The sequence below is a fragment of the Tiliqua scincoides genome, chromosome 3 (genome assembly GCF_035046505.1).
Source record: "Tiliqua scincoides isolate rTilSci1 chromosome 3, rTilSci1.hap2, whole genome shotgun sequence".
NCBI classification, from domain to species: Eukaryota; Metazoa; Chordata; class Lepidosauria; order Squamata; family Scincidae; genus Tiliqua; species Tiliqua scincoides.
Genome location: NC_089823.1, coordinates 88,591,801 through 88,606,388, shown reverse-complemented (window position 1 = coordinate 88,606,388; position 14,588 = coordinate 88,591,801). Strand labels below are relative to the sequence as shown.

The following is a 14,588-nucleotide window of genomic DNA, read 5'->3' as shown; positions in this document are numbered from 1 at the left end:
GAATTCTAACAAAATGCCTTTTTGGCTCCCTTTGTCTTGGCTCCCAAAAGTCTTTGGCTCCCTCACTGACCAGATATGCACTCGGCAGCTATCAAGTGAGGCTTCCCAGCAGCTCAACAAAAGCAGGCAAATGTGGCTGTGATTTTGTCCAAGCAAGCTATCTAGAGCAGAAAAAGGTTAATTGACTTTCCGTCAAGGTCATGCCAACACAAAGCAATGTCAGAATGAGGATTTCACCCCACTCCTTTGGTCTGCTGAGCAAATGTCTAATCCAGATGAGAGAGCCCACCCCCACCCCGGCCCAGACAACTGACTTAGCTTCTAAATCTCATTTTGCACATGGTGTTAATGATATTGCATTCACCTCACTCAAAGATGAAATTGCCGATGCTTGCCATTGTTTTGACAATGTGATATCAAATGTACAAAAGTCCTGCTACGGTTGAAGCTTTGCAGGCTTCTGTACTACTGATTAAAGACGGTCATAAATCTCTGGTAACACATCTCAGTTTTCTTAAGTGTGCTGTAACATTGTCCTTCAAAAGTACAGCCTATGGATACATTTTTCTGGGCAGTGACAGAGTCTGGGAATATAGAAAGCAGTTGCTGCCTTTGCCTCAAGGAATAGGTAATTAAAAAAATAGGGCTGAGCTGAGACATAAACCTGAATTATATAGCCCTTTGTGTAAGCTGCAAAACTAGACCCCTTCCCCTTGCCTTTTATCAACTTTTCGGGAAGGTGAATGAGCAAATTTCAGCCATTGTGCATGGGAAAGGAAATTTCCTTGTGTTTCTGAGGCAGTGCAAGGTTGTCTCTTATCTTCCGGTGTTGTGATGCAACCATGCATAGCACTGGAAAGGGAGCATAGCTCAACTGGGTGACGTTCCCTGACTCCCACACTTCACTGCAGCACAGCCTTATAAGTGAAAGGGAGCACTGTCTAATTGCTGCCTTTGGCAATTGAGTAGCATTCCCTTACTTTCAGGCACAATGTGAAACTACAGCCATACATGCTCCAGTCATTTTTTGGCTTGGCTCTAAAACAAAACAGTTTTATTGACCCAACTTATGTTGATGTAAAATAACCCAAATGTTGACCTTTGCTGTTTAGCCGTGAGATTTCCATTCTTTCTAATGAACTCAACATTCATAACACTGCATTACTCTGAAGCTTGCTTCCTCATTCATGCCGCCACTTTTGGCACAGCTTAAAAGGCTTTTTGCCTGTCTTCTGTATTTTGTGGATCAGTAAATAATCTTGCTGGTTTCATCACTACAGTAATCAGTCTTAAGTGCAGTGATAGTAGGTGATTAACCTATCTTCCCCATTCTCATACTGATCCATGTACAGGTCTGCAGCTCAGGACACGGGTGTATGCACAACTTAAGTCCTCTAGGTACTATTTTTTTAAAATTTTTATTTATTGCAGATATGGGGTAGGAGTATAGGATAAACTTTGGTATAGGGTTACACAGGTTACGTAACACAACAGGGCACTGGCCATTGGGTCACAAAATGTATTTTAAAACAAAATTTATATATCAAATTGAAGCTAAACACAAACTCATCCATATAAGTCGTCACCACATATAACATTAAAATACTTAGCTCAATCTACTCATTCTATAATATTTATTCAATGCTATCTATCCAATCATAAAACGGCTTCCAGCATCTTCTTACTGTATCTAGATCTTTCATGCTTTCTGTTAATACATCCATTTCTGCAATTTCATAAATCTTATCTATCAGTTTTTCTCTATGAGGGATTTCTGTAGATTTCCATAATTGTGCATGTAATATTCTTGCCGCTGTATTTATCTATACAATAATAAGATATTTCTTTTGTAAGTCTTTAATTTCTGACACTATATTCAGGAGGAATATTTCTGGTTTGAATGGTATTACAACATTAAATATCTGTTGATACATTTTTTTGTATCATTTTCCAGTATATCATGGCTTTTTCACAAGTCCACCACATATGATAGAACGTACCCTCAATCTGGTTACATTTCCAACACTTATTGATAAGCCTGGGTACGTTTTTGCTATTTTATCTGGGGTCTGATGCCATCTAGAAAACATTTTATATAAATTATCTTTAAAGTCCTCTAGATACTATTTTGAGATTTTAAGTGGGTCTTAATATCATCATCATGACAGAAGCATTTATCCCAAGGACAAAATTCACCCTTTTTGCTTTCTGGGTTAGATTAATGTGCTGAAATAGTTTGTTGTAATCAGGGCCAATCCACCTTGAGGCCAACTAAGCGCCAAATCCTATCCAACCTTTGAGTCTTGGCGTAGCCATGCCAGTGGGGTGTGTGCTTCATCCTATGGTGTGAGGGTAGTTATGGAGGTCTCAACAAGGTAAAGGAAAAATTTGTTCCCTTGCCTCAGGGCTGCATCAAAGCTGCATCAGTGCTGGAAAGTTGGATAGGATTGGACCCTAAAGCAGTCGCCTAATGTAGCAGTTTGGTGGGGGGGGGCACCCATCTTTATCTGCCAACTTGCCTCCCTTGCTCTTCTTTCTCCTTCCATGCTCTGGACGTGAAAACAAAAGGGGGCAGAGAGGAGGTGGCAATGTGAAGGGGAGGAGAGTGCTGAGCGAGAACACTGAAGAGTGGAAGGGGCAGAGGCTGGCACATCATTGGGTAAGAAGGGGCAGAATTTGTCATGCCACCTTAGGTGTTAGCAGGTCTTGGGCTGGCCCTGGTTGTAATGGTTTCTTTGTTAAATTTTAATATTTCTTTAAGGATGTGTCCCCATATTATACAACTGTTAGATCAGAAGTAGTTGCTGAATTTCCGAATGAGAAGGACGCACACACACACACACACCCCAGTTTAGAAACAGCAAGTCACATCTTTTTAAATAAACTTGAGCCATTCTGCTATGTTTTTGCTCCTTTTCCCCAAACTTGCATTCTAGCAGCAGCAGTGATGAAGTGTGAAGGGGAGGGTTGTGTCTTGCACTTCTGTGAGCCCTGCTTTACCCCAAAAAAGTTGGGGGTAAAGCATAAGGTTCTCTAGCACAGTGTTTCTCAAACTTCCCAGGAGATTTACTCCTGGAGTAAGTTTTTGCGGAGACGGGGGCAAGGGCACTCCAGGATCACGCCCCTGCAGGGGAAGGGGGGCTATTTTTAAACTAAACATACATGCCCTCAGGGTCTGGCAGTTGTGGGGACCCCCACAGAGCACTTACAGGGCTCCTCGCGGCTTCTAAATAGTGAAAGTTGCAAACTCAATGAAACCGGAAATTCCACTTCTGGTTTAATCAAACTTGAAACTTTCACTATTTAGAAGCTGCAGGGAGCCCTGCAAGCACTCCCCACACACATAAGACATGGCATAAGTCAGGCATAATCATCCTTAATCACACATAAGTCAGGCATAAGACATGCCTGAGGCAATATTGAATGACTTGACTTGAATGAATGACTTGAAATTTTTTTGCCTGATGGTATACCTACCTCCACATCAGCCCATCTATTCACTGTGATAGACTTGCTATCTAGCAATGGAAATTGGTGATTGGAGAGAGGGGCTTTTCAGGGTGATGCTTCATTTGTGGAATTTCCTTCCCAGGGAAGCTGGCAACCCTGTCAGTGTCCAGCAAACACCTTCTTATTCATCCGGGCATTTAAAGTTTAGTTTTAGTTGTGTTTTAGCTGTTACTTTGGCAGGATATTTGCATTTTGTGATTTTTATTGATTTTGTTTTTTTTCCTTTGTAAACAATCCTGGAAGCTTAATTGAAGGGCAGCATAAAAATATATCATATCAAATAGATAAAGTACTGTATTTACCTGAAACAATTTCCTAGAAAGACAGACTTGAGACAGTCATGTACTCAGTTGACTGAAGGGAGGTATAAGACATGCCTGAGGCAATATTATATCACTGGACTGAAAAACTTGGAAGGCATTCTTGCCTGTGGTTATCAAGCCATGAGAGAGATACTGTGTTGCTTTAAAAGATGAGGGGGGGAAAATTAGACGGCATAGGGAATTAACTCTGTGGTGTCAACTAAACAAAGGCTTCAGTCCTCACAAATTTACTAAGGAGTAAGTGACATTGAATGCAGTGTGACTTCGGAGTAAAGATGCATAGAATTAAAGACAAGATGACTCAAAATTTCTATCAATGAGAGAAAAAAGTTCTTTGTAGAGTGGTACAATTATGTAAGTTGTTCATTAACCTTGCTGGGAACATGACCCTAAACAGAGGGGAAGATGATCATGGTTAAAGGGGGAGGAATCTAAATAAATGAAATGAAACCTGAATCCCACTGAAGTAAAAGCAAAAGATTCTTCATTTAGATTTCCAAGTGGCAGACAACGTAAATTAAAAAGACAATACATTTCCCCTGACAGCTGAGATCAGCAGGGAATGCTCCATTATTTTTCATGAGACCTATCCTGCCAAACCGGGAACATGGAAATCTTTTTTTGTAGGTCGCTTAAGCTTGCAGTGCAATTCCAGCACCCTGGTTAGGCTGGCACAAGTCATTTGTGCCAACCCAGGGGTGTCGCAAACGTGTGCCTCTCTGTGATGGATCCAGGCCCGGCGGGGTAAGTTTGTGTTGGCCGAGCTTGGCCAATGCAGGGGTCTGGGAGGGTGTGTTACCGGGGTGTTCCCGGGGCGATGGGGAGCAGGAGGCAGGGCCAGGATCCAGTGGTTATGCCGGATCCTGACCCTGTACCTGGGCGGCACTGAGCAGCCTCTGGCTGCTCTGTTCTGCTCAGATTTGCGCCACCTCCTGAGGTGGTGCAGATCTGAGTAGACCCATTGGGGCAAGTGCAGCATGACATTGGGTAAGGGGAAAGATTTCCCCTTGCCTTGGGTTGCACTGCTTCTGGCCCCGCTGGCCTGCCTGCTCCAGCGGAAGTTAGGATTGAACCCTTAGAGAAGCATCCGGTATGACTGGAGCAAATGTGCCATGCCACCTGTTGAAGCAAAGTGAAAACTACCCAGGACAACCTGCTGAGGAAAAAATTGCTCCTGTCTTCTTGCATTTTATTCTTCATATTGTTCATCTACAAGGAAGGCTGTCTTACTCTTATTCTATGCGTTATACTGTTTGCTGTTTTGGGCACTTCAGAAACAATAGTAAGATATGCTTACCATTCAGATAAGCATATCCTGACATGTGAAATAGTGGACAACTATGCTGTAGTTCAAAAAATGCCCACCCAGTAATCCTGGTCGGCCGCCCAACCCCTTCCTCCATAGATAAAATATTGTTTACTCTGCAGAACGGTCCCATCCGCAATATCCCTTCACTAGCTGTGGCCATGTCAAAACTCCTTCCGAAGTGTGTGCTTCTGGGTGTGCCTGCCTCTATGTGTAGTGAACATCTTTGCTGATTCCATCAGTCCAGTATTGAAGCAACAAAATGCAACATCTAGTGTTTCCTTAGCTCATCTTTAAATCTTAATGAGGTTGCTTGCTCCACATCTGTTCTAGGGAAATGAGACAGTATGCTGTTTCAGGATTTCTCTCCTCTGATGAGAAAATAGTTTCTGATATTTACCCTAACTTATTGAGAAGTTGTTGATATCCACTTGTTCTGGCATCCGTGTTCTCTTTAAGCATAGCTTTCACAAAGGGTGGGTTGATTCTTAATGGTCCCTCTCAACTTTCTTTTTGCCTGATGGGCAAAAAATATTCTATCACAATCCTATCCCACCTGGTGCCCAGGGCTCCAGCGGCTCAGAATGGGCTGCTGCTGGATCTTTTCAGTGCCAGGCTGGCTCTGGGAGTCTCCTTAAGGAAAGGGAGCTTTTTCTCCCTTTCTCTGGGTAACGCTGCTGTGGTGCCAATAGGTCTCCTGGCTCTGCACCCACCTTTGAGGGCCCAGGAGGGATGATACGGCTACAGTGGCTACTGCCAATCTCCATCCTCCTCCCAGGCTCAATCCTTCCCTCCCCTCCCCTTGCCCAGTTCTGCCCTCCTTCCGCCCTCCCCCTGCCCCAAACACCTCGTTACTGAGCAGCTGCGGAACTTACCACCAGCTGCTCTTGTGGGGTCCTCTTCCAAGGCTGGGTCCGCACTGAGTGGTGCGGGCCCAGTGCTGGTGTACCCTCCTCATTGGCTGCTGCAGACATGCCTTACGGTGTGTTTGTGACACCCAGAGCCGGCAGTACAGGCATTTCACCGGTGCCAGGCTGGATAGGATTGGGCCCTGAATAGCCTTGAACTAAGAAAATAGGCTCCTTTAATCTCATAGAGCTGAAAATAGTTCTAGCAGAACTATTTGCACCGGTTTCAGTTTGAATTCATTCCCCTTGAATTGGATGTTGGCATTAATCAAAAGTCCAGAATCATAATTAAGAGATGCTTATAGGTGCTAGAGTCAATACCATTAGCATTAAAGTTTGGGACCGAGAGACATTTGGGGACAGTTCTAAGCTGCTGCTTTATCAGGATGTGCAATATTAATAAGGGCTTTTAGTGCTAATGGCGTAAGCCTCAAGTAGTATTTACGGAGGAAAAGCAGCATGATCAGCCATGGAAAACCTTAAGCTGTAGTCATTCTCCTGAAAACAAATGCTGATGCTCTTTGAAAGCTCCTGTTGAAAAGCTTTGCTATGGAGCACACCACAGTAACCCAGTACAAACATGTGAAAGACAAAACTATGAGTAGCAACTCCCTTCTTATGAAATACAAAGTCTTGCTTCCTGGAACTACGCAGTGGTGATCCTGGCCCCAGTACCACCTGGAGTCACGACTGCAAGTTGCTCCCCCCCCCAGCTGGGCTGCTGCCCTCCCACTGGTCCTGTACCCTGCCTCCCTTCCGGAGGCCCAGGAAGGCACCTGCTCTACCCTCCAAAGGCCTTGTAAGACCCTCAGAAGGTCAAAAAACATCACTTCTGATTTCATGCAGGAAGCTGGAAGTCCCATTTTTATGCCCTTTGGAGGCCTTCTGAGGGCCAGAGAAGCTTTCCTGGCCCTCAGAATGTCTTCCAAGGGCTTAAAATCATCACTTTCCTCCATGAAACTGGAAATGCTTGTTTCAGCCCTCCAAGGGCCTTACAAGGTCTTCAGAGAGTCGGGAGGCCTCACACAGATTCCGTGGCCCTCAGATCAGTGCACTGGCTGACTGAGTGCTGTGGTGGGGTGCCATAGGGGAATAGATAGTGCCACCGCCTCCAAGTTTGGCGCCTGGGTTATTTGTCCCCCTTGCCCCCCAGGTATGCCACAAGAACTACATGATGGATTTTGAAGGCAAGAGCTTTGAACAGAGTGGGCAGGATTCTTGTCTTTTGTTCAGAAAAAAATTACTGCAAAATCCACATGGATGTTTCATTCAGCTGCAAGGTTTTTCACCCAAATTCCACCACTGCTTTGAAGTCAGACTTTATAATTATAATATTTATTATATTACGAGCATTAATTATATTAACAATTTATTTAATAATTGTTAATTATATTAATTATAAGTATTAATTATATTACTTCATTGGTGTTTTTAGAAATAAAACAGGTTGTCTTTGGGGTTAGGACACTGTGTCTTGAGCTCTACAAACCTGAGATAGCAATACTATTTTTACCTTTAACCTCACCTTCTACATCAGGGCCTTTCAACCTTATTTTTGCAAGTACCATTTTCCAAGTACTACTTTTGCAGATACCACTTTTCTGACTTCCATTGCCCCCAGAGCTAGTTGCTATGTGCTAGTTGCTTTGTCCCAGAGCTGTCCCTGCAGAATGGAAGAGGCTTCTTCAGATCTCTCCTCTGCACCCTTCTTGTCCAGCCTGTACCTCTTTTGAAGGTTGCTACACAACCACACTGATGTACTGTTGCATCACCACCCCACTTCTGGTAGGGTCAGGCCAGGAAGAGCAGTGTCATGCAATTCTCATTGGCAATGGGGCCAAGTATTACCTGTCATATTGGAAATTACCATGAACATTACAATCCTAAGTTGCACTGGAACAGGCAGGCTGGTGGGCAAACGCAGTATCCAGCGCAAGTTTGGGGCTGTCTGAGGCTCAGCTGGAGGCAAGGGGAAACTTTTCCCTTTACCCTGGGGAGAGCTGCAGTAGCCCCAATGGGTTTACTCAGTCAGGTGGTGCAAATCCAAGCAGCCCGGGACTGCCTTGGCCCGCCCAGGAACAGGGTCCGGTTTTGGCATAACTGTCAGATCCTGGCCCCGCTTCCTGCTCTCCGCTCACCCACCTGCCCTCTTCCTGCCCTGAAACACCACCCTCCCACTTGACAGCACTTTTGCAATACTCTGGGATGGCACAAGGGACTTGCATTTACCCAAGGGCGCTTCAAGATTGTACCCTCAGTGGGACATACCACTGGTTGAAATGCACTGCCCTAAACTGCTGAAAAACTTGAATTTGTGGGCAGATTCAATATAAAATGGGCCAGAAGCTATACCACTTTCCAGTGTTTTCAAGGAAAATACTTCTACCTGGTACGAATGGTATGATTTCTAAAAAATTATATCAAAAAGTGCCAATCACAGCTTGAATATAGCTTAAATTTTGAATATATGTGTGTGCATTGTTTTCAGTTTAAAGTATATTGTATTATTTTACCCTTTTAAAAAATACATATAATATAATTTTGTTCCAGCCAAAAAAAATCATTATTAACTACAAAGAGTGGAAATTTGTGAACTTAAACACATCACAATAAAAGGTGTTTATTAAAAAAAAACAGCTCTCAGATTCACAAATGCAATTATATAGTATAATGCAGTCAATGTAATCCATACTGTGATAAAAGTAATATATGCTTTTTGCAATCAGACCTCTTGAAATAATTTCCATCAACCACAGTCCATGTAGTAGAGCTACTGTATTAGAGGTTTATAGTACCCATTTTATAATGAGTAGGTGTTGCTTCCATTCAAACAAACATTCAGGCTATGTAATATTTCATCTTTATTGAACCACAATACTTCTTTGCCATTATGCAGAACCATGGTCTTAGAAGGTCACTGACCCTCAGCCTCTGGGCAAAGAGAAAGCTTTTAGATCACATTAAGAGGGCTCCCAAGATGGGTTTGCATGACATTGTACAGCACCTGTCACTCCCAGAGTCCACCGTTTTGAACCTCCTGTCATGGCCAGGGAAGCATTTGGAGAGTGGGAGCAGAAGTCCAATGCCTTCATAAGATCAACAGGAAGGGTTCTGCTGTGAGCAAGCTTTTTTCCAACTGGGGCAGCTCATACTTAGATTAGCAGGCACAACTAGACAGAATTAGGGGCGTGTGCCAATTCTGATTGGGTGAAAATGTTCATGAAAACCGTGTCCCTTTCCCCAGTTTTGCTCAACTGTAGATGTGATTACTGCAGGTATACCACAACTAAGATGCAAAGCACAAATGAAACACCATCGTCTATAAACATCTGTGTAGCAGAAAGGCTGAGATACATGAATCTGCCCACAAGTTAAGACCCTCGGGGGAGGGTCTGCACCACTTGCATGCACTCTCAAGAATCCTCATCTGACTTGCACATAGGATGGGGCCTTTCCTCCACTTCAGTTTTGAAAATGCTTCCAAACACCCACCTGTTGTATCAGGCCATTGCAGGATAACTGCTACTGCCTTCTCTGGATACACCTTTGTTTCTGAATTGTTTCTTGTGGTGACCTTTACTGATTCTCATTTAAATTGTATATTAGGGCCTACTGGTGGAGTATGATTTTAAAAATAAACTAAAATGTTTTAAAAGTCAACAATTATGGCTGCAGTATAAAGTATGGAGATACCTCTGCAAGAAATAAGATATTTTCCTTCGTGAATTCCAAATTTCCCCCGGCATCACTGCTAAAAAGAAAAAATGAAGCACTTTATGGGCGAGTAGGAAACCTGAAAGGATTCTCTACCCACTCTGAATTCCTGAGAAGCTGAGCCAGGAAAACATCCAAGCGTAGTGATTCCTGGGGCATGAACATTGTACAGCACAATGAAATATGTTGTATTTGTTCAGTGACTATAGTAAAAAACAAGTTGCAAGCATAAGACCCAGCACTACATTCTTAAGCAATTTCCATTCCATTTAGTGATGCATGCTTTTGAATAAATGTTTTAAAAATTGTGCTTTTAGTCTTATATTTTCTTTAGAAAGCTCACAGATTCCTCTTAAGCTTACACTGTTCTTACCCAAATGTTATCAATCTTTTCCCCCTAGAGTTAACTCCTATTCTGTATAGGTGTGATGTCTGTTTTATACCATAAGTCCCTACCTATCTCATATGCATAGTGTGCTACACCTGGGGGATTAGCCTTCATTAAGATGATTACTTAATAGGCTTTGTGAATGGTCTTGATGTATCTGCTGCTGAAGCTAAGCAGGTATGAACCTGAGCCATTTCTTGGATGAGATCCTCCATGCAAGAGTGGGGTATAAATAAATACCTTTTAAAAAAGATTATCAGTGTACACATGCACAAGAATCAAGTGGTTGAGTGCCTACCAGTTTGTTTTACAAACCTAGGCCACCCACAGACAAGGTGATAGTGTCTACACACTTGGGGAACTTGGCAGGTATGCAGAAAGATATAGGTATGCAGAAAAATACAGGTTTGTAAATTAAAAGAGAAGATACTTCCTCCCCCTCCCCCCCCCCCAAAAAAAGCTGTCTCATGCAAACTGAGGTGTCTAGTGGAAAACAACTGTAACAGAACCAGGGGTTCAGAGAGAGAGAGAATGGACCTCATTCAGCCAATTGATGCTATGCAGCATTTTGTTGCAGGTCTCTATTACTTATTGCTAATTATCAGGGATCTTAAGCTGATATTTTTTTTTGTGGGGGGGGGGAGTGATTAGAGATGGTTTCCTTGATGTTGATTTGCTGAGGTTTGAGATCATTGTTCATTGAGCAGGATATGGAAAGGAAAGGTGTCCATTTGTGGTTTGAATCTGTACACAGACAGAGGCAGAAAGTTGAAAAGTTGTTTTTTTAAATCTGGTGTTAGGCAAAGAATGTTGTACAGTTTTGTAATTTCAACCATTACTCTTAAGGACTCTGTTGCAGGCTTAGTTGTGCTGCCTGATTTAGCAACTTCCTGCTTCCACATTCTTCCCCTTGCATATTTGTAAATGATCAGATCTGTTACAAAGACAACCTAGGGTGCAATCCTAACCCCTTATATCAGTGCTTTCCAGCACTGGCATAGCGGTGCTAATGGGACATGTGCTGCATCCTGCAGTTTAGTGTCACTCAAGGAGGCCTCCTCAAAGTAAGGGAATGTTTGTTCCCTTACCTCAGAGCTGCATTGCCCTTATGTCAGTGCTGGAAAGGGGTTAGGATTGCACCTTCAATTTTCTAGTGCTCTCTCAACCAAAGGAAAATCAAACTTGTAGTATTCCTCCTCGCACTTTAGGGAATTGAGGTGTATGTATCCATCTCCATATATTGATCTCTATGATCTCCTGGGGTGCAGGATTGTTCTTCTGAGATTAAGTGACTCCAGGGCCTGATGATGGATGGGAGCTAAGAATTGGAGGTCTCTCATGGACATACAAATTAGTTACAGCACTGAAAGCAACTGTGTAATAAGCAACAGAATAATGTGTCCCAATGTCTTATAAAGTTTAATGGACAGTGTAGGCATCAGAATGTATCTTGGGGAACAACACTGATATTATTCTCTTCTGAGAATGTGCCTATTCCACCTCGCGTGAGTCCGGGTATGAGAAAGGCACAAAGCATTTTCTCTTGGAATTTACTTTCATGTGTCATCATTAATATGCTGCGTTGCTAACAAATTCCCATGGATGAATGCTGGTTTCATCCATTGCCCTCTTGCTCTTTAATGATTAAAGGTCTGCTCCCTTTTAATTTTCTCCCTGCTGCTCATGAGTATCTATTTAATAGTTTCCACACATTCTGTCCCCAAAGGCTCAGCCCTCTATTATAAACCTACTTCTCCCCTCTCCGCCAGAGATGATCACATTTGCAGGCCACTGAAAGTAATAACTGAACTTGAAGCTTGCACCACTAATTTTACAAGTGCTCTCCCTGTCGCAGTGAGAGTGACAAAACCGACCAGTGAAGTGGCAATATTTCCTCTTAGAGAATGCAGTGACTGGTTTTTTTGTTTTGTGCTCATGGTCTTCAGTACAAAATTGGGAGTCTGAAGAATTCTTTCCTCCTGGCTTGACAGACCTGTTTTATCTAGGGCATGAGGGACTGATGCAGCTATGACAGAATGTTGGGTTGGGTAACCAGGATGTTGGTTTGTTTTGACCATATTCTGAAGATGACTTTTGACTTTCCAGTTTGTACATTAAGGGAAACCCTGCTTATCATATTTGAGTCCAGAATTCATTTTCACACAGCTCTAATTTAGCTAGTGTTCCAGAGATGGTGATGATGATGGTTTGCCTTTCACTAAAAATTCTGGCTTGGTCACACAGTTGAATCATGTGTCTTGTACAGGTGTTATCTGCTGAACAAGAACCGGGCAGCCCAATCCTCAGCTGCCCAGTGCCCAAGGTTGCAGCAGTGCCCAAATGGCTGCCACTGCATCCTATGGACTTTGGCGCTCACCTGGAGCTCTGGGCAGTGATTATCCATGGTCTGCCCAGTACTGGCTCAGCATGGGCTTGTGCTGAGCCAGCGCCCATGCTGGTCAAGCAGCAAGTGTCGCAGACGTGCCTTACAGCACATTTGTGATACTGTGTGCCAGCACTGAGCTGACACAAAACATTCAGGATTGGGCCCTTTGTGTGCTCCACCTTGTTCGGGGTCTGATTGTGGCACATTGGTTTATGTGGGCTACTCTATAGTCTGTACTCAGTGTTGTGTATAGTGGCTCGACTATTTTTGTATGGAGGGTCACTATTGTGCTTTACTTGTTCATCATGGACCACCACCTTTTTTAACCTCATGATCTTATCCAATTGCCTCTCACTTTGAAATCTGCTTATTTCCACCTGGGTCCATTTAACATCCTGTCTTTCCTTCTACTGTGGCCATTTGCACTGCTGAATCAATGGCCTTCAGCATGTAGTGGGAACATCTATGAATCCTCATGCTTTTCAAAATATTCCTCTATCCTCATTATAGTTGCATATGTACCACCTAGAAGTATAGGGTAAGCAGGCATCACCGGTTTGTGACTCAATAGGGTAGGGCTGTGGTACCCAAACTTTCCGGCCAGTGGCTCCCTTGACCCCCGTGGCTGTTGGCCATGACTCCCCATCATGTTCCTGAGGGCTGGAAGTGACATCATTAAACAGGAAGTGGCCAGAAATATTGACTATATTAATTATATTGTTCAAATTAAATGCCGATCTTAAAAATATATTATTAATACACAGCAATATACATGCTTTATAAATGATCAGCTGCTGATCACTGTTGGAGACAGGATACTGGACTAGGTAGATTTTGTCTGGTCCAGGAAGACTCTTTTTTTTTTTTTTAACTTTGTAAGCATACCAATAGAATTGTTTTATCAAATGAACTTTGTGAACAACCAGTCTGACCAACATTACACACACACACACCCCTGTGGACCCCAATCCAAGTAGTCATTTCTCCCATTCTCCTTGGATAGGATTGAGCCCTTTATTAATTTAATGAAATTAAATTTTTCCAGCAGCTGGTGGGAAAAACAAAAATAGACCATGAAAATATATCAGAACTGATACGGGTTTGGTTAGGAGGCTGATTTGTCTCCTATATTAGGAGATGCACAGCTCAAGCCTTTGCATGTCTACTCAGAAGTAAGTCCCATTAGAGTCAATGGGGCTTACTCCCAGGAAAGTGTGGATAGGATTGGGCTGGCAATCACTTCATCAATGGCTGATAAGTATTCACTTCAAATAGCAAGATTCATCACTTTAAAAATACAGCCTTTCCTCTTCAGTCAAACAACAAGATTAATAAATCACTTTAAAACAGTACCCTTTTTCTGCTCCTGGCCAAGTAAAGTGTGTGCTTGTCTCTCCCCTCCCCCTTTGCTAACTGCATGGAAACAACTTTAAGGGGAGGGGGAGGAAAGCGGGAAAGTTTGGAGATCAAAAGGGGGGAGTGGAAGAAGAAGGGGGTTGAAAAGAGAGATTTCACTTTGATGAGAATCAATCCCAGGCTGGAACTAGGAACCAACCAGACAAGGATCAAGGAGGGTTTCTTTCTGATGGTCAGCAAGGGCAAGGACTGCAAGCTGAGCATGCTTGGTACTTGCCGGATGGGGGTTGGAGTCAAAGAGCTTTGGAAACCACATGCAGTGAACACAGAAGGCAGCAGACTCGGAGTGGAGGGAGAAGAGGGCGGGGCAGCAGCAGCCACTCTCACAGCTGCTCAGCTGCAAGAGGGAGCAACTCCTGTTTCTTCTGCTCCTCCTTCTGCAAGAGGGAGAAACTCCTGTTTCTTCTGGGCTCGTATTCTGCCCAGGGGTGTGACTGTATCGCTGCGAGAGGTCATCCCGCACCTCCCCTTTCAGTTCCTGGTGCCTCCCTAACAAGCTGCGCCTCACAGTTTGAATAACACTGGGGTAGGGGATTAAATTTTCAGATCTTCTCCTTTTGAGGTTCTGATTCTAAGCTGTAATTAGGTATGGTACTGTACAAAAGCCAGCAGAAGGTATGCATCCAGATATATGACA

At 43.3% G+C, this 14,588-nt stretch overlaps 1 protein-coding gene across 1 annotated transcript in view; it reads left to right on the top strand.

Moving 5' to 3' along the window:
* GABRA5 (gamma-aminobutyric acid type A receptor subunit alpha5) overlaps positions 1-14,588 on the top strand; it is a 79,656-nt gene that overhangs the window by 43,659 nt on the left and 21,409 nt on the right. The window lies entirely within an intron of this gene.